Consider the following 21063-nt stretch of genomic DNA (forward strand, 5'->3'; position numbering starts at 1 on the left):
CTTTAACATCTCATATGATAAAGTTTGGGTGATGATGAACTCCTTTAGTTTTTTCTTGTCTGGGAAGCTCTTTATCTGCTCTTTGTTCTAGATGATAGCTTTGCTGGGTATAGCAGTTGTGGCTGTAGGTCCCTGCTTTTCATGACTTTGAATATTTCTTGCCAATCCTTCCTAGCCTGCAAAGTTCCTGTTGAGAAATCATAACCTTAGGCATCTTAATTATGATGTTTCTCAGAGTGGGCCTCTTTGTATTCACCTTGTTTGGGACTCTCTGTGCTTCCTGGACTTGCATGTCTATTTCTTTCACCAAAATAGAAAAGTTTTCTTTCACTATTTTTTCCAAATAGATTTCCAATTTCTTCCTCTTTCTCTTCTCTTCTCCTTCTGGTACCCCATATGATGTGAATGTTGGACCTCTTAAAGTTGTCCCAGAGGCTGCTTATACTGTCCTTATTTTTTGGGATTCTTTTTTCTTGTTTGCTTTGCATGTTTGATTTTTGGTTCCTTATGTTCCAAATCATTGATTTGATTCTTGGCTTCATCCACTGTACTGTTGTTTCCCTGTAAATTGTTCTTTATTTCAATTAGTGTATTCTTTGTTTCTGACTATATCTTTTTTATGCCTTTAAGGTCCTCACTAAGTTCTTGGAGCATTCTTATAACCAATGTTTTGAACTCTGCATCTGATAGATTGCTTATCTCTATTTCGTTTAGCTCTTTTCTGGAGTTTTGATCTGTTCTTTCATTTGGGCCATGTTTCTTTGTCTCATCATTTTGGCAGCCTCCCTGTGTTTGTTTCTATGTATTAGGTAGAGCTACTATGACTTCCTTCTTGATAGCATGGCCTAATATAGTAGGTGTCCTGTAGGGTCCAGTGGCACAGTCTCCTCTATCACCCAAGCTGAGTACTTGAGGTGTACCCTTTGTGTAGGCTGAGAACACCCTCTTGTAGTTGAGCCTTGATTACTGTTGGCAGATAAATTCGAGGGATTTACCCAGACCAGTCAGTTGTAAGGACTGGCTGTGACTACTGACCACTAAACTTCAGCCTCCTTGGGTGATCAGCTGTGCATGTGTAGGGTGGTGGTGCTCTGACATGGTCTGTATCTCTCCACTGGGTATGCTGGCCCTGGAGTTTCCTGGGTGGTGCAGGCCAAGGTCAGCACCAAACTGTGTCCTGCCTGGTGCCACCCTGCCTGAGCTATAAAGCAATCTGAAATGGCTGCTACTTGTGCTGGGCTTGGAGATTCCCAGGCAAAGCCAAGCTGTGAATCTAGGCCTGCTAGTGCTGGGCCTGGGCTCACTGAGGCCAGCCATTGCTTGTTTGATAGGATTTAGGAAATTACGAAGCATGAGCCAAAACCAGCCATTCATATGGAAAAGCACCTTGGGTGGGCTGGTCTGTTGGGTGGGGCAGAATCTCTGGGGATCTCCAGGGGTAGGGGAGTCACACAGTGTTAGCCAGGTTGATGGAGTCTTAGATATGGCCCTAGCTTGCTGGCTCTGTGGTGGGAAGGTTTAGAAAAGAGACAATGGTCTCTGCTCACCTTACTGCCAGACACTTCACTTTCTCCCTATGTACCACTGGTGTCTTTCAAGCTGCCACGCAGGTGCTGAGGCTCAGAGGGAGTGAGTCTGAGTAGGTAAGTCTGTGTGTGGGTTCTTTAAGAGGACCTGCTTGGGGCTCTAGCAGTTTCTTCCACCGACTCAATTCTTCCTGGTGTTTGCAGCCAGAAGTTGTGGGGACTTACAATAGAACCATAGGCTGGGAGACCTGGTGTGGGTGTCGGACCAGCCTGTTCTGTATCCGTGTTCCTCCTACTAGTCTGGATGGGTGTGGTTTCTTTAATTCCGTACTTGTCAGGCTTCCATTCAGCTTGATTTCTGATGGTTTTGAGTGATGATTGTTCTACATTTTAGTTTCAAAATTGATGTAGTTGTTTGAAGAGGAGAGCCATGTCTGCCTATGCCACCATCTTGACCAGAAGTTGATGTCTTGAAAACTTAATGTTTTCTTTACTTTAATTCCTAATTAAAATGTGGCCTATTCTCTATTCTTTGCTTCATTAAAAATTTATTTTCCAGAAGGCTTTGCAAATGGATATCAGGCCTGATACAGCAGTAAAATTATATGTATGAAAATTAGTGAACAGCATATAACAATCTGGTACTAGTTTTCATGATTTTTGATGAAGAGCAGATGTTCATGCTATTGCATAGTGGAGCTGTAACCACATATATTTAATTCTTCAGTATCAAGCAAATATGTTTATCCTCTCTTAATTCAAAGTCAAAATAGAACCCGTTGAAGCCAAAGTAAGCCAGGGGCCAAATAGATTACATAATTGGAGAGTTAGTAATAATTGTTGCCAAAGAGATTTCTTCTATATGAATCTGTAGCCTGGCTTTTGAGATGCCATGGTAGTTATTTATCAAACACTTGTATTTCCTAAAGGATACTAAAATTGGCCTTTAAATCTGATGCTAATTTTAAAAAACAAAAACCTTTGCAGAATATATTATGCAAATAATTAATTTTTAGTAACCAAAGTTTCTAAGCTAGGTTAACTTCCTAAACAAAACAACTAAATTAAACCAAAGCTACTCCTTACTTAATATGTATGCCCCTGTTATTATTATTATTATTGAGTGCAAAATAAAATGATATAGTTAATGAGTTTATCTTAGTCTAATTTTTAGATAGCTAGGTTACAAGGAGATTTTCAGACTTCTGTCATTTTAATAATAGAAAATGTTTATGTCATATTCTAGCAGAGAATTCAGAGAATTTTTTTTCTCCAGAATTTTCTTTTTCCCTGCATGCTGAAGTCTCTATTCTGTTAGCAGTCTGGTGTTTTCTATTCTGCTTATTGATTTTTTTTTAAGATTTTATTTAGGGAGGGAGAAAGAAAGGGATGGAAACATTGATGTGAGAGAGAAATATTTATTGGTTATCTCTCATAAGCATCCCTGACGGGGACTGAACCCACAACCCAGGCATGTGGTCTTACTGGGAATCTAACTGATGACTTTTCGCTTAGCAGGATGCTGCCCAACCAACGGAACCACACCAGTCAGGGCTCTGCTAATTGATTTTAAAATAAAATTCATATCTTTCTCTTATTGACTAGTGCCCACAACCCCTTTAATGTTTAACCCTCTCTTAAAAGTAGTAGCCCTCAAATATTGCTCCTTGTTAAATCTGACATCTTTATGTTATTCAAGTTTTTTTTTAAAGCAGGTGCCCTTTACTGTATCAACCTGTTTTCTCCAGATTCTCTTATGCAGTTTAACAGCTACAGTCAAGAGTTGCTATGTCTGATATATATTTTAGTGATGGATATGACCTTTCCTCACCTCTCCAGTGCAGACACAACTCTTGATGATTTATTTGACACTCATTGAGGCCATACTGTTTTCTTTTGGCTGCTCTCTTTAGTTGTGTAAATATTCTGGGAATTTTGAAGTCACAGAATAATTTTGAAAAATGACAAACAAAAACTCCTAATGGGTTCAACTTAAAAAATTATATATAATAGATTGATGTGAAAAATTTACTTGGAAGTTTCCTAGTTCACATCTCTTTCTGATACATATATAGTGTCAACCTTTAACATTTTTTTAGTACCTAGAGGAGTAGAGTCTGTTCCATTTATAGAGATATTATTGTGTATTCGTACCATGTCTGGATTATACATATTTGAGGACAGAACATACTAGTCTTGTCTTGCACTGCACTTGTATTAAGGGATATGCGTTGGTGTTCATATGACATTGTTAAAATGCTGTAACTTTGTCCCCTCATGTGGCCCAAGTAATCTCCTCAGATAATAATAACCCAAGATAGAAATGAAATCCTCTGTATCTACCATGGATACAGGGGATACATTGTCTGATTTTGGAGGACAAATCCCAGTGGATGTTTTCTTTCCTCTCTCCAGGGTTTTTCTTCTCCCCTCATGTTGAATGATGAGTTTGGGTTTGCAAAATGGAATTTCCATTCAGATCGGCTGCCATACTTCTCCAACATCACTTCACTCCTTTTGGATCAGCTTCAGTGCTGTATCCCTCAATGCCGTGAATGCTTCTCTCCTGGTTCTCGACGACCCACTGCCATTTTTCTTCACTCTCTGGAGAGGGACAGAGTCTTATAAAGCAGATTCTGAGTGTGAAGCCTAGGGAAAAATACATGGTGACGGCTGCAAAAGAAGATCCTGGCACAGAGTTCCCTTCTGCTCTCAGGTTATTGCATTGACTGAGATACCCAAATTGTGATGTTTTAGGAATTATCATTTACCTCTTTCTTATTTCTTTCTTTGGAATAAGAATATGATTTAGCTGCCTTTGGAGAAATGTGTGAAATGAGGATTTTGGCACCAATATTACTGACCAATAAAAAAGAATGGTTGGAGTGTTGTACTGTAACCAGTGGGTTCAATTCCAGTCAGGGCACATACCTGGGTTGTGGGTTTAATCCCTGGTCGGGGCATGTGGGAAGCAACCAGTCAATGCTTCTCTCTTTCCCTCTCTAAAAGCAATGAAAAGAAGGTAAGTCTTCCGGTGGGGATTAAAATTAAAAAGTTGGGTATGATATATTGGGTAAAAGGAACTATGTAGGCTCTGGTAAAATAGTTTTTCTTGAGGTCATGCCTTGTTAAGAAGAATGAAATGCTCTAATGTACTTCACAATGGCTACTTTTTGCTCTTCTTGCTAGAAACATGAGGGGATTTTTCTTTGATCTTCATTTTGAGGACCTGGTAGATTTCCTGGAGGTAAAACTCATAAAAAGTGTGAGGGCCCACTCATGACTAGTTCCCTCTGGAGTTTTTAGCATTTAGATTTGTCTACACGTTAAGCCTCTAGCGGTTTGTCAGTTACAGCTCAGGTTTTCCTATCTTGGTATTGGTTCCTATGGAAGTTGCTGCCTATTGGTTTCTGTTCCGGTAAGTTGTGATTCTCTGTATTTGCCTGCCTGTCTCTCCAGTTTGCTCTGTGACCTTTTCTCTGATGAATCCAAGAATAATTGTTGATTTTCCAGTCTGTTCAGGTTTTTGCTTGTTGTTAGGATGGAGTGATGACTTCTAAGCTTCTTACCTGCTGAACTGGAAGTCAGAAGTCAGGGAGGGCTTTGCTTCTTTGCGTTCAGTCTGAATACACGAAGAATGGGTAAAGTATAATACAGTATTTGTTAACTAGAAGGATTTCACAGAGAGAGAGAGAGAGAGAGAGAGAGAGAGAGAAGGAGAGAGAAGTCAAGAATCTTAATTTTGATAGATGAGTTCCTGGCATATTCAGAGGTTTTTAATCTGGGTTGGGGCTGGCATCCAGAGAATAGAACCTCTGTGCTCCTGTATCTTATTTATATCCCCAATCTTAGTCAGGTTCCCTGAACTATTGTTGTTAGATCTAACAATAATGTTATTTATAATAGTAAACTACAGCAAACAGATGCTGTTTAGACTGATGTTGTTTAAAAATCCTTACAGTGAGACTATCGAAATGAATTTATATTCTTAGTTTATGTAAGGGAAGACTGAAATAGAAGTGAAAGCAGTAATATAAATTCATAACTGTCTTTTAAAACTTCTGTTTATTAATGATAGAAGTATAAGTGAAACTTAGAACTTGGTTGTAAAAAAGATATGAAATCTGTTTTCTTACATAACCCTGCAACATTTTAACGTTAAGCCTAATGATGAGCAGACAGCTGTTAATCTGAAAACAAAGTTTACAGAAATGGGTCTCCTCAGAGATTGTGAAAAAAGTGATCTACATGGAGATAAGCCTACAAAAACGTAGACTGTATTCAGGGTCCAGAATAAATAAAAAGCACCCCTGTTTTATTACAAAATCTTTGATTACGAAATCAGAAGCGTGTAATTCTGTAACATAACAGTGTCACACTCAGGCATACCATATGACATTGTAGGTGAAATGTTCAGATTGTTGTCCCTCTTGTGAGGCGTTCATGTACCCTATCAATCACACTCAAGCAAGCCTTATGTCTGCCAGACCCTGTACTCTGTTCAGTAGAATTGAAGGAGACTTTGGAAATGTATATTTGCCTGATGAATGAGTGGTAAAATTGTTTATAAGATGTTTTATATAGAGAAGGTACGAGGCATTTTTTTTTAAAAAGCAGTGTACATTTGTCAGAATCAGTGTAACTTTACAGCAGAAAGTAAAAGCTTAATGTATGCAAGTTTTTAAAAATCAGGAGGTTGGAGTATCCCAAATTGGAATGCAGACTGCAACAGACAGAAAAATCTAATTCTAATAGAAATGAATGAAAAAATCTCACTGAAAAGAGCAGGAAACAAAAGGTGTTGACTTAAGTAACTTTGGAAATGCACGAAACCTGTAAGACTAAAGGAGGAGGAACTGCACATAAGCGGTATCCTCTTATTTGATAGTGTTGCTTCCCTAAAAGTTTAGTTAACAATTCCGAGTCTATACTAGAATTAGAGAAAGTAGATGATAGGTGGTGGGAATCAGGTTTCTCGCTGTTGTAGAAAGTTACAGATAAGCAGCTCGTTTCAGGCTAGAAAGATTCATGAGATAGTGACTAAGAGTTAGAGACATCAGTGTGAGCATATGTTTATTAATCTAATAGAGATACAGTGTACATTTTAAATGAGTTTAATTTGTTAACCTCAAAACAATAAAAAAGAAATATTTCAGGTCTGGAATTAATACAGTTTTTCTTTTATAATTATGGTAGGAATAGTAGAAAGTATATTATAGTTATATTTTCAGCATTTGCTTTGGGAAGTATTACAGAATCCATAGATTTCACAGAATGGGGTCCTAATTCCAAACTTGTGTGTTACCAATCCTATTGTTTAATGACTTTTGATATGAGGGAGATTTGTATTGATGCAAACAAATACAAATCCCTTGATCATAGAGTAATGATTCTATTTTGTAGTATTTGTAATTTTATTTACATTATTGTTAAATATATGCTCCATCCTACCTCTTTCCAAGGGGAATCACAGCAACAGAATTCCTGCATATCTAATTTTCAGTTAAACACTCCATTTGTGGCAGGACTTGTAGAATGGCCACTTCCAAGTCATTGTGGGAGGCCGAGATTAATGACTATGTAATGTGCATGTAAACTTTTGGGAAAATTCAGATCTGTATATTTTTGATGAAACAATTAGGGAAATATCCTTAAAAACCTTGGAGCACCTTTGTAACTTATTATGCTTAGTGAATGGCATAAGTATTTAGCCACATTCTCTGGGATAATGATTTAAAGCATTTTATCTTGATGTTGGACTGTATCAGCTGTAATTTTGGTTTCAGCAAATAGTCACAGTATAATTGAAATTTAATCGATGGTTTTTCTGAGTTGATTTAGGACCATTTTGCCAAGTGTGTTATGGATTTATCTTAGAAATACTGTTTAGGGTTTTCTAGAGTTCTGTATATTACTATTTCTATGTATTTCTGATGTTACAAAGACACATCTGTAAGAAAAGATAATACTTTGGTCTTATTCCCTCGTTACAACGCAGAGTCTGATTTTGTAGTTTTCAGGTGGAGCCTGAGATTTTGCTGAGGTTGTTGGTCCAGGGACCACATTTTGAGTAGTAGGCTTAAAAGCAAGGGGTGGGCAAATGTTCTCTCTAAAGGCCCAGACAGTAACTATTTTAGTCTTTGTGGGCACAATACAGTCTCTATTACATGTTACTTTTTTCTTTTTCTTTTCTTACAACCACTTAAAAATGTAAAAACCATTCTTAGCTCATGGAGTCATACACAAACAAAGCATAAGTCAGACTTGACCTGGCCATAGTTTCCGTATTCCTGTTAGAGAAAGGGTGTACACATTTAGTTGTTGATAGAAACACAATTCTAGGATGGGTGTTTGTCATGACTTTTCAGCATTTCAGATGATCATATCAGTATTTTTTGACCTATTAATGAGGTAAAATATTGCTGATGGTTCAGAAGCGTTATTGTTTACAAAAATTTGCTTTCCTTATTTAAATTTTGGTGTGATTTTACATACAGTAAAATTCATCCATTTTAGTGTATAGTATTAATGAATTTTAACAAATGCTGGGCCCTAGTTTAAATGGTGAGGACAGATTTTAATCAGTAATATATTATTGCAACATGGAAAAGAGTCCAGCATGAATGGAACTCAACTTTGATTTGTCAGTGTTCTAAAAAGAGAATGAGAGATTGGGGTGGGGATGGTGATGAGCAGAAGTTCAGTAGAGTCAGGGGAGTGTAAATTACAAAAAGCTGGATCGGGAGATTGGTTCATGTAAAACCATCTGGATTGGTTAACTGTCGCTTATCGAAAGCTCCCACCCTCCTATGGAAACTGGCAGACAGGACCCCATGTTCAGGTGTCCCTGGAACAAACAATAAATTCTTTTGGCAGCTTTGAGTTTTCTCAGGGAGGCACTTTCAGAAGGGCTCAGGTCATCCTTTGGATGAAACTGTGAACTGTTAGAAACTCTCTTAGTGTTTTGTCCACATCTTTATAGGCCAAATTGAGGCCTAGTTGAGAAAGGACTCGGGATGCTGGCTAGAGTTTAGTCACAGCGAGAATCTTTGTTGGTGTCATCACCACAGTGGAGATAAAAATCTCCACCGTTCATCACCCTCTGCCAACCACAAATTTCTTTGTGCTCCTTTGTATTTATTTTCTTGCCTTGTCCCCAGCCGCTGGCAATTCCTGATTTGTTTTCTGTTACTATAGTTTTTTGCCTTTTCTGGAATGCAAATAAATGGAACATACAGTGTGTAGCCTTTTGAGACTGGCTTCCTTTAAAAAATTTTTTTAAAGATTTTATTTTTTTATTTTTAGAGAGAGGGTAAGGGAGGGAGAGAGAAACATTAATTGGTTGCCTCTCATATGCACCCTGAATGGGGATGAACCCACAAACTGGCAATCCTTCACCTCGCCGAATGATGTCCAACTAGCTGAGCTACACCAGTCAGGGTGAGACTGACTTTTTTGATGCAGCATAATACATTTCAGATTCATCTATGTTGTGTGTATATCAGTAGTTTGCTTTTTGTTGTTGTTCTGGCTGAGTGGTATTCCGTTGTATGGATGTATCACAGTTTGTTTATCCATTACTTAGTTCAAGGACACTTGAATTGTTTCCAGTTTTGGTGAGTACAAATAAACCTACCATAAACTCCAGTACAGATTTTTGTGTGAACATAAGTTTTCATTTCTTTTTCATTACTCTTGGGTAAATACCCAGAAGTCACAGGTTGCCGGGTTCTGTGGTAACTCTAATTAACTTTATAAGAAACCAAAAATTTCCTCAAGTGGCTATACCAGTTTTCATTCCTAATAGCAATGTAAGAGAGTTGTAGTTGCTCTGCATTCTCCCTAGTATTTGATATTGTCATATTCCTTAAGCCATTCTTACGTTTATGTAGTTATAGTTCATTGTGGTTTTCATTGTATTTCTCTAACAACTAAAGATGGTGAGCATCTTTGTATGTGATTTATGTTATTTGTATATCTTCTTTGTTGAAATATATCATTTTTTTTTGCCAAGTTTTATACTGTTTTCATTATCGTTGAGTTTTGAAAGTTGTTGGTTTAGTCTGGATACAAGTCCTTTATCAGATGTGTGTTTGATAAATCTTTTCTCCTAGTCTGTGGTCTGTCATTTTACTTTCTTAACATCTTCCAAAGAGCAGACATACTTTGATTTATCAGTTTTTTTTTTCTTTCAGGGATTGTGCTTTTGGCTTTTAGTGTCAATCTTAGAAATCTTTGCCTAATCTAAGGTTTCAAAGATTTTTCTCCTGTGTTTCTTTTCTAGAAGTTTTAGGTTTTACATTCAGTTCTATAACTCATTTTGAGTTAATTTTTGTATGCAGTATGTGGTATAATTGAGGTTCATTTTGGTTTATGGAGGTACAATTGTTTCAGCACCAAATGTCCTCTTTTAAATTGTTTTTGTATCTTTATTGAAATCCAGTTGACAGTTTGTATATATGTGGGTCTATTTCTGTACTATGTGGTCTCTTCTTTTGATCTCGTTGTTTATAGTTTTGTTAATAACATCTATCCTGATTACTGTAGTACAGATAGTAAGTCTTGAAAGCAGTTAGTATGAGTTCTCCAAGATTGTTTCTCATTTTCAAAATTGTTTTGACAACTCTGGTCTTTGATTTACCAAATGAATGTCAGTGTCAGCTTGTCAGTTTCTAACTTAATCTTGCTGGGTTTTGATTAGGATTGTGAATTCTAATCATTAACTCTGGGAGGATTTATATACTACCCACACTGAGCTTTTCCATCCATTAACACGGTATATAACTCTTCATTTATTTAGGTCTTTGATTTCTATCATTAGTGTTCTGTAGTTTTTGGCATACAGGTCCTGCACATGTGTTGTCACATTTATACCAAAATATTTTATGTTTTATAATTCTGTTGTAAATGATACTGCTTAAAAATTTTAATTTTCATTGTTCATTGCTTTTGTGTAGAATATAATTGATTTTTGTATCAACCTTACATCCTGAGATCTTACCTCATGTATTGGTTCTAGTAACTTTTGGTAGATGTTTTTTGATTTCATACATAAATAACCATGTCTGTGTACAGAGACAGTTTTTATTTATTTATTTTATAGTCTGTGTGCTTTTTTTACCTTGCCTCCTCTTTTTTTTTTCTTTTCTCCCTCTTATTCTACTGGCTATCATATCCACTAGGATGTTAAATTGGAATGGTGAGAGCAGACATCCTTGCCTTACACTCCAAGTAGCATTCAGTCATCCATCATTATTTATGGTGTTAGCGGCAAATGCTTTTGTAGATGTACATTATTAAGGTAAGGAAGTTCTCTATTCTAGTTTGCTGAGAGTGTTTATTATGAATTGATGGTGAAGTTTTTTCAAATGCCTTCCAGTATGTGTTGAAATGATACATGATTTTTCTTCTTTAGTATGTTGTTATGGTGAATGTCATTGATTTTCTAATATTGAACCAGCCTTGCATTCCTGGATTAACCCTACTTAGTCATGTTGTATTAATCCTTTTATATATTGTTGGATTTGGTTTGCTGAAATACTGTTAAGGGTTTTAGCATTTGTGTTCATGAAAGATACTGGTTTGTAGGGTTTTTTTTTTCCTCTTGAAATGTCATTTTCAGATTTTGGAATCAAAGTAATTCTTTATAGAATGCATTGGCTATTCATTGTTCTTTCCTATTCTATTTTTGGAAGAATTTGTATGGAATTGGTATTATTTAGTCTGCAAATATTTGGTGGAATTTATCAATTTAGTCAGCTAGACCTTAAGTTTTTAATATTGTGAGGTTTTAATTATGAATTTAATTTCTTTGACAGGTATAGGACTTCTCATATTATCTTTTCATGTGAGAACTTTCATAGTTTGTGTCTCTGTCAAATTTTGAAGAATAAAGTTGTAACTTCCTGATGCTAGATTTTGTTTTTATTCTTTAAGTTTTAAATAACTGTTTTCTAGTTTTTTTCCCCCTCTGTGGTTACCTTGAAGTTTAATCTTTTGATCTGTATGACCCCAGTGCAAAATTGAAGGTAACTTATGCTTGCCTTTTGGCCCTCGATAGTATCCAGGTAACTCTAAAATTGATACCATTATTAGAAGAATGGAGATCTATTTTACTTTGATTCTTGGAGTTTCAGGCAGAAACTGAGTCAGTAATTTTGACAGCCTTAATGACACCCCCCCCCACACACACACACATACAAAGAGACTTGGTTTTGGGGTGAGTCTGTCTACTGTAAGATTGCATACTTTTTTCAGCTACTGATTGGTATATGTTGATTTGAAAAGGTGAGTAATAAGTGATGGTTTGTTTTTTTTTTTAGGCGTGTTCAAACACCATTTCTTCTTGGTGAAAACTCAGGCTTATCCATTGCTTTTTGAGTAATACAGTTTTGTTAAAGGCATGACCGTTTTTTAAATATTGATCTCTTAATTGTACCTAGTTAAAAGAAAAAAAGAAAAAAATCCATGATTACTAAAAAAAATAGTTGTATGATTTCCTTCACACTTAATTTGTCATAACCAAGGGAAGATGAAAGTTGATCATTGTCAAAGTAACACAGTGTCAAAGTGATTACAGTTGACCCTTGAACACTGCAGGGGTTAGGGGTGTTGACTCCCCCCCCAAAGACTTAAGTACTAAAAGCCTGCTATTGACTGGAAGTCTTACTGATAATATTAACAGTTGATTAACACATATTTTGTGTGTTCTATACTATTGTATTCTTAAAGTATGCTAGAGAAAAGAAAATGTTATTAAGAAAATCATAAGGAAAATACATTTACAGTACTATACTGTATTTATCAATACCATAGGTTTATTTGTTTATAAGATGAATTATCTGTCAGTATCTATATCTTACATGATAAAAAAACAGTGTAGGTATTATATGTATTGCTAACATGACATCAAAAATAAAAAGATAATGTGAAAAAGATACTTATTTATAGGTATAGTTCTTCATGATTCATAATGAAGAAGCAGCAGTATGATTGCTTTATGGTAGCCTGGTGGAATTGATATGATTGTTTCACAGTAGCCTAGCATATACACTAATGCATGAATTGTTATAAAAGTTTTATGGCATATAGTATTTTTTTACTTTTTAATTATATTTTATTGATTATGCTATTACAGTTGTCTCATTTTTTTCTTCCCATTTATTCCCCTCTACCCTGCTCCCCTCTCCAGCATCCGCCCACCTTAGTTCATGTCCATGGGTCATACATAGAAGTTCTTTGGCTTTTTCATTTCCTATGTTATTCTTAACCTACCCTGTCTATTTTGTACCTACCAATTATGCTTCTTATTCCTCGTACCTTTCCCCCTGTCCTCTCTCTCCCTCCCCACTGATAACCCTCCTTATGACCTCCATTTCTGTGATTTTGTTTTTGTTCTAGTTGTTTGCTTAGTTTGTTTTTGTTTTTGATTTTTTAGGTTCATTTGTTGGTTTTATAAGTTTATTGTCACTTTACTGTCCATAGTGAATCCTAAAGGCAGCAAGAGGAAAGGACAGAGTTACTACAAAGGAGTGCCCATAGGACTATTAGCTGTTTTCTCAAAAGAGACCTTGCGGGCAAGAAGGGGCTGGAAAGAAGATTTCCAGGTCATGAAAGACAAGGACCTACATTCAAGGTTTCTCTATACAGCAAAGCTATCATTTAGAATGGAAGGGCAGATAATGTACTTCCCAGATAAGGTCAAGTTAAAGGAGTTCATCATCACCAAGCTCTATATTAAAAGGACACATTTTTAGTTTGATATGAAATATCATTCACCTGTGCCTATGTAAGCATTGACTATCCACTTAAATACACATTTTTCACATGATGGTTTTATACAACAAATACTTAGGATATGATGATGATGATGATGATGATGATGATGATGACACAAAATGTCTCGTACAGTTCTTGCCATATAGTTACTGGATTTTCACATGAATACACATATATATCAACAGATAACTTTATTAACTATACCCATGAGGATTATTTACTACTCATTATGTGGAAGTGAACTATAAAGGTCTCATCCTTGTCGTCTTCACAATGCATAGGCTTAGGAGAAGGAGGAAGAAGAAGGGTTGGTATTGCTGTTTCAGGGGTACTAGAGGTGGAAGAGGTAGAAGGAAAGACAGGAGAGGCACTCATACTTGGTGTAATTTTATGGAAGTACTTGATGATTTCTGTCTGACTTTTGCTTTTTCATTAATCTAAAAATGTTCTTGTATGGTACCAATCCTTCTGCCATTTGCTTTAGTGTCAGTGGCCATATTATAGAAGGATCCATGTCAGAAAAGAAGACAAAAGAAGCCATCTTTTTAAAAAAAAGAGAAAAAGAAAAGCAAACTTGAGTAATCAGAATCTTCTGCCAGATTGTCTAATCTCTGTTTTGTGGCACTGCTTCTATGTGTTCTTCTTAGTCTGGTGGTGGTTGGAAGCACTCATCTTCATCAAGTCATCTTCCGTTAACTCCTCTGGTATCGTGTCAGTTAGCTCTTGAATTTCTCCAAAGTTCATATCTTGAAACCCTTCACCCTCCACCTTTTTTTTCTTTGCCATATCCACACAGTCTCTTTCATGATTTTCTTGGTTGACTCTGTTGTGAATCTTGTGATGCACAACATCTGGACACAGTTTTCTCCAGCAGGAGTTCATTGTTTCAGTCTTGATGTCTTTCGTGGCTCACTCTATCATAACAGTGGCATCTTCAACCATGTAATCCTTTCAGACTTGAATGATATTCTGTCTGGGTTCTCTTCCATAGCATTGGCAATCCTTTCCATACAGTACTGTGTGTAATGAGTCCTAAAAGTCCTTATTGAACTAGAGGTTGAATTAGAGATGTGTTTGTGGTTAAGTAGAGCACTTTGATGCCTTTGGTGAACTCACAGCGTTCTAGGTGGCCAGGGCCATTGCCCAATATCGAAAGAACTTTAAAAGAACTTTGTCCCTGACTTCAGGGACAAAGCATTGATGGAATCAGTGCAGTAAAATAGTTTCCATTGTCCAGGCCTCATGTTGTACAACCAGAAGACTGGCAGCTGGTGTTTACTTTTTTCCTTCCAGGCTCAAGGGTTTGGAGAGTCACAGACAAGGGCAGCCCTGATCATAAACCTGACTGCATTTGCACAAAACAGTAGAGTTAGGCTATCTCTTCCTGTATTAAATCCCGGTGTTCGTTTATTTTCCTTACCAATAAATGTTCTTTGTGGCTTCCCCTACACCCTTTGAGCACCAGAATAGGGTACTTTTGTCTGCATTAAAAACCTGTTCAGGCAGATATCCTTTCTTCAGTGATTTTCTTAATGGCCTCTGGGAACTTGTCTACTGCTTCTTGATTGGCAGAAGCTGCTTTTCCTGTTATCTTGACATTTTAAAAGCCAGACCCCTTTCTAAAATTATCTAACAAAAATTTTTTAAAATCAAACCATCCTGTTATCTTGACATTTTTAAAACCAAGCCTTTTTAAAAATTATCTAACAAAAAAAAATTTATCTACCATCCTTTGCTGGCATTATGTGCTCCAGCTTTAGATCCTCTTGTTTTGCTTTAAGTTGCCATGTAATGACTTCACTTTTTCTCCAGTCATATTAGACTATATAGGTATGCCTTTCTTATAGCAGTCCTGCACCCACATAAAGGCTTCACTTTCAATATGAGGTAAAAAGGTATTTCACAAAATGTGTAAGGTTTTCACACCTGATTGCATTCCTGCAGCAACAGCTTCACAAATGTTTCTTTCTCTTTTTACAACACTTCTTATACTGGATTCATTTATCTTGAAATGTCAGGCAACTGCAGCTGTAGACCTCAATCTACAGTACACATCAAGCAATTGATAGTTTTGCTTGTAATGTCATGACTTTTCTCTGCTTCTTGGGAATACTTCTAGCATCACTGGTGGCATTTTGTATGATTGTTATTCAGGGTTTACATTATTGCACTAAACACAATGAAAAAATACTCGAGAATTGCAAGAGATCACTTTTTACTGATACACAATATGCTGGAGAGATGAGCTGCTCACTCAGAAATGACTTGGGTCACATGGGATTTTAAGCAGATACTTAGCATGACACTTGAGTTTACCACAATAGCATCGGGAGGTGGCTGCAAAATTATTATAGTAGTACAATAAGTGCTACAGTTAATTTTATGCCCTTATGATCCAATACAGCATCTTTACATTTGTTTACATTTCTCTTGACTATGAATGGTACCATGAACAATCTTTAAGTATGTGTGTATGTTTTGTGTGTTTTGTATGTATGTATGTATGTTTTGTGTGTATGTGTGTGTGTGTATCTTTGTGTATGTTTTGATAATTCTAACTTTTTATAATAGAGTTGTGCATATTTTATGGCAATGAATGATAAAATAGACTAGAGCCCATGTATATTTTATGTAGTCATGACATATAATACTGAACATTTCCTAAGTTTTTCAGTATTTCTACATATGTGGTTTATGTGTGTTTTTTCTAGCATTGCTGCAGATTTTTAAGTAATTTTTCTGTGTGTTTTTTGAAAAACAATTTTTATATGGGTGAACCTGCTCAGTTCAAACTCATGTTGTTCAAGGGTCAACTGTATACTATTTGTATTGTATACATTTTTTAATACACTAAATTTTAATGATGGTTATCTTCTCTGGTGGGATAAGAACCTTTTTTCTTTTTTTTGAATTTTAATTTTTAAAAATTTTTTAAAAATTTTAATTGTTGTTGCAGTACAATTTTCTATATTGTATACATTTTGATGAAAATTCCTAGGTAATTAATCCCTCTTTTACCATTTTGGCAACATTTTCTAAACTGCAGACAAAAGATTTTAAAGGGTGCTTATTGTAATATTCTATTTGCTCATATCTTGTAAGAAAAACAAGACTGTATGTATGATGTGTTGAATGAATTAACACATTAAAATCTCAATTGAGGGTTGTCCCTATTTAAAGAATTGGATGTCAAAATCTTGAAAAGTTGTAGAAGAAATTTGAAAATTCATTTTTATTCTCACAGATCTTTGTATATTTGCTCTTAGTAAAATTTAAGCAGTAATTGTCAACTTTTAAAATTCCATTTGTCAAAAAAATGTTCGAAGAATATATAGAAGTCTATTATGTGGGTAGAATTTACTTAGAGCTTTTTTCCGTTACATGGTTTTACATGCCTTAAGGACTGAGTGTCACCTGGGGCTAATTATTAGTTAATATTTAGGATCAGCTGGTTAATGAGTTAAACACAATGCTACTTGTACAAAAACTGAGTGCTGTGGATAAACAGGTGCAGAAAAAGTCAGATTTGTTTTTACTGGTTCTAAACCCTGTCTGAATTAGAATTCTTTGGGGAGCTTTTACACAATGTCAAGTCCCAGTCTGGACCTACTTAAGGAGAATTGGTGATGGGAGAATGCAAGTTATTGATATTTTTAATGAGTTTCTCTTGAAGGGGTAAACGTTCAGACCATACTGTAACTGTTAATTACATGTACAATTCTAGTTTCTGAATACTTAAGAACTGGTTATCTCACAGTCATTATGTAGGGATGATTATTGGGTTTTGAAGTTACAAAGGTGTGAATAAAGCAAACAGTTCAGTTGGTTGGTTTTCTTTCACACTTTATTGTGTCATTGTTTATGGTGACATAAGTATCAAATCTGTCACAAATTGTTCTCTGTATCAGTTTTCATCAAGATACTGTTTTGGGTAAGTGTACAGATCAGTGGTTTAGGATGTGATTTGTCTGACAGTTTTCTGCCCGTCATTCTGATGAATGTTGACATTGGCCCTTAATGAGAGGAGGGAAGAGACTTGAAACATGCCAATTGTAAGACTGTGGGGGTGGGGGGAGTTCTAAGATATAAGCTGTTGTTGACAAAGAGTTGAAGTGACTTTGTTTAAACTTTTAAAGTAACACTTTGGGATCCTGTTTGGATCTAAAATGTGTGTCAGTATTCATTGTTTTAAGCAGTAGAAATCCCTTTAATTTAAAAACAAAGTATTTATCCCTTTAATAAAAAAAAACAAAGCGTTTTTAAAGCATATATTGGGTTACTCATAGAATTTCCTAAATGATAGAAGGACGAGGCTTGGAATCTGTAGCCAGGAACAGTACTCCAAATCATACCACAGACCTAGGACAGTGCAGGCACCACTGTTAGGTAGTATATTCACCACTATTTGTACTCTCTCAGTGACTTGAGGCAACAGATACTCCTAAAACTGCTGTCGTGTGTTCTTGCAAAACTGGATGGGTGGGTTAGAGAAGGATGAACTAATTCAAACTGGATTTATTCAGCCCTTGTTATTGCCCCCAACCTCACCAGAATGGGTTGCTTGTGGTCCTTGTGGCTGCTACTGCCACCTTTGTTTCCTTCCATCTCCACCTCCTTTTCTTGGTTTGTCAGAGAGGAAAACCCAGATCTTACTGCCCCTGTCCCAATTGAAGTAGAGGTTTTGAAGGTAAATACCTGATGTTTTCGATTTCTTTAGGTTCAGAAACTGGTTCTGCCTTATAAAGCGGAGGATTCTCCATGCATAGGAAGGTAGTTTAGATGTTAGATGTCCATGCAAAAATGCCAAATATCCACGACATTTTGTGAATGAATGGCCATAGGATTCATGGGTATCTTTGCTGAGATTTGAATGTCTGTATTTTTTTCCCTTTCTAATGTTGAAAGATGGAATGAGGTGTAATGGTGGGTATAAAAGGCGAAGAGAGTTAATAGAAATACAAATTTTGTAACTGGAATGGGTTTTAGGAATATTCTAAGCCAATCTATTAAAGTATACCAATTACAAGAGTTAATGTTCCTTAGGTAAATGCCATTTGCTGAGAAATCATCTTTACTCCTGATAATTAAACCAATTTCTACCCCATTAGTTTTTATAGAGAAGCTGCTATATAATGTAATGAACAACACCCTTATAATATCCACAGTGACAGATTTCTTCGGCATTTGTCCCTGCAGCATCAGGGCAAAGTGCAGTTCAATAAAAGTAGGTAAGGCGAGCTGGGGAAGTGAACTGAGATTTCTCAAGGGCAAGATTCTTCTTAGAAAATAATTTGGGAATTCCTGTAATATATCAGACAGGTAATTGATGTCCTTATAGCATATATGGACTTTGAGGCCTCCCTGGCTTGTCCCTTTCCTATTTTTTGTGTGTGTGTGTTTACTTAATGACTTGCCCCATTAATTACTTTGAATGTATTCCCCTCTCAATGTCTGCTTCTGAAGTTACTGCTCAACTTTTTTTTTTTTTACTCTAAAATTTTGGATCATGTAAATGACAGCAAAAAGCAAAACAAAAAAAGTAATTAGAGACTGGGTCAAAAAGAGAAGGCCACAGTTTGGACTTTCAAAAGAAAATATTTGAAGGAAATTTTTCACTTCCTGGAAGGCTACTATTTTTTTTCTTAAAAAATTTTTGTATGCCTGACTTTCTAGGGTTTGCCCCTGGATCACTGTATTTTAGTGGTCTGCTAATGACTGATTACCTAAATGTCTTGAGCCAGTAAATGTTTCATCATTTTTCTTTGAATCTGTTTGTGGTTTGGGGAATCTTTTCAAATTTTAGAAGGTTTAATGTTCATCCCACATTCAGCCAGAGACTAATTTTCAAGGGTTCTCTCTTGAGCCGGAGCAGCCTCATGCATGCACACAGCCTTCCTGACCAACAAGGATGAGTGTGCATTTTAGGGGGCCCTCTTTAGTTGTCTCTTACCCAGGATCTCCCTATTAAATTTACGTCTGGTGTGCCATTTTGTTGCCTTCCTCAACCATTGCTGCTGGGATTGTTTGCCACTGAGAGAGCTCTCTTGTTTTTTGACACTATTCCTAGGCACAGATTTTTCTGTTAAGTGCTTGAAATAAATTCAGCCCCGTCTTTCAGGGCCAGTTAGCTGCCAGTCTTTATGGCCTGCTGTGGCCGCTCGGGGTAGAACTTCTGTGCCACAAACCCAGCAGTGCTGTGGATGGTGATGCTAGTAACCTCTAGCTGAGATACTGTATTTCTTAACTGAGATTTGATAGATTTTCTTGAGTAAGTGCTTCTCATTTTATTGTATATCATTTGATCAATTTTCAGAGACGTTAGTTATGTTTGAAAGTCTTTTCCTGTTTTTTCCTTGCTTTCAGGAGAGATGATTTGCTAATAAGTTCCTTCACAGATTCATTTTGGGAGCTCTGGCCTTTCTATTCTTTTTATATTTCTTTGAGTTTTTCTTCACACTGTAGTCAGTCCCTGCCACTCCAAGCTAGTCATTTCACCTCCAGTTTTAAAAGTCCTCCAGTATCTTTATATTGCTCTAAGAATAAAAAACAAATTCTAGCATGGTCTAAAATTGCCTTCTTATAGTTTTATCTTACATAAATTTAATCATTCTCTTCCCCTCATTCTGGACATTATCCAATCATTATCCTTAATTTAGGGAGCACTTTACCTTTTATTCTTTTTTTTTAATTTTAAAGATTTTATTTATTTATTTTTAGAGAGGGAAGGGAGGGAGATAGAGAGAGAGGAACATCATTGTGCGGTTGCTGGGGTCGTGGCCTGCAACCCAGGCATGTACCCTGACTGGGAATCGAACCTGCGACACTGGTTCGCAGCCCGTGCTCAATCCACTGAGCTACGCCAGCCAGGGCCCTACCTTTTATTCTTTATAAATAAGGCTCTGACCTGTGGCTTAAATGTTGGAATCTGAGGAATACAGTTTTGAATTTCTGTTTTGCATTTATTAGCTGTGTGGCTTTGTGCAACATGTTAACTTTTCTGAGTCTTTTCATCTGAAATAAGATGATGGAGGTAATATTTCATAATGTTGCTGTAAGGCTTACATAAGATAATGTGTGGAAGGCTGTTAACACGATGCCTTATAACTAAAAAGTATATTTTCCCCCACCTGATATTCTTCTCCCTTCATTTGAGTAAATACTTTATATGAAATATCAGTGTGCATAAGTGGAATCATTCCAATATCACCACCCCACCAGTTTTTCAGTAAAAGTTATACCTGAATTTCAATTGCATTTAAACACATTTCTTGAATACCTCATATCTAGTTCATAGCACCTCATTTAACTTTAAAAAAATGTTTATAATTGAAATATAATATATTAAGACTTTTATCTTTAAATGAAGAAAAAGAATTTCCCCCCTCTGGAAAGAGACTATTAATATTAAGATTTCCATTTTTTTTATTTTGTAAAAATTCAAATCTGTAGAAGCAAGAATAGCACAATGAAATTCTGTATACTGTACCACACTACAATGATCATATTTAGAAAATTAACTTTAGTACATTTCTACTATATGGGGATTTTGACAGTCTATCAAATTTTGATAGGTTTCCCAATAGTATCTTTATAGCATTTTCCCCAACTGATTAGTCTGGAATCATGCACTTAGTGTAGTTGCCATGTTTTTTTGTTTTCCCTTAATCTCCTCCAGCGGAAATTACTCTCTTTGACTTTCAGGACATTGGTATTTTCAAAGGCCAGTTGTTTTTTCAGAATGTTCCTCATTTTGGTTCTA

General features: G+C 36.1%; 1 protein-coding gene across 1 annotated transcript in view; it reads left to right on the forward strand.

Moving 5' to 3' along the window:
* Nucleotides 1–21063, forward strand: part of LRP6 (LDL receptor related protein 6) — a 139527-nt gene that overhangs the window by 28109 nt on the left and 90355 nt on the right. The window lies entirely within an intron of this gene.

The sequence above is a fragment of the Phyllostomus hastatus genome, unplaced genomic scaffold (genome assembly GCF_019186645.2).
Source record: "Phyllostomus hastatus isolate PE091 unplaced genomic scaffold, TTU_PhHast_1.1 phas_scaffold_93, whole genome shotgun sequence".
Classification (NCBI taxonomy): domain Eukaryota; kingdom Metazoa; phylum Chordata; class Mammalia; order Chiroptera; family Phyllostomidae; genus Phyllostomus; species Phyllostomus hastatus.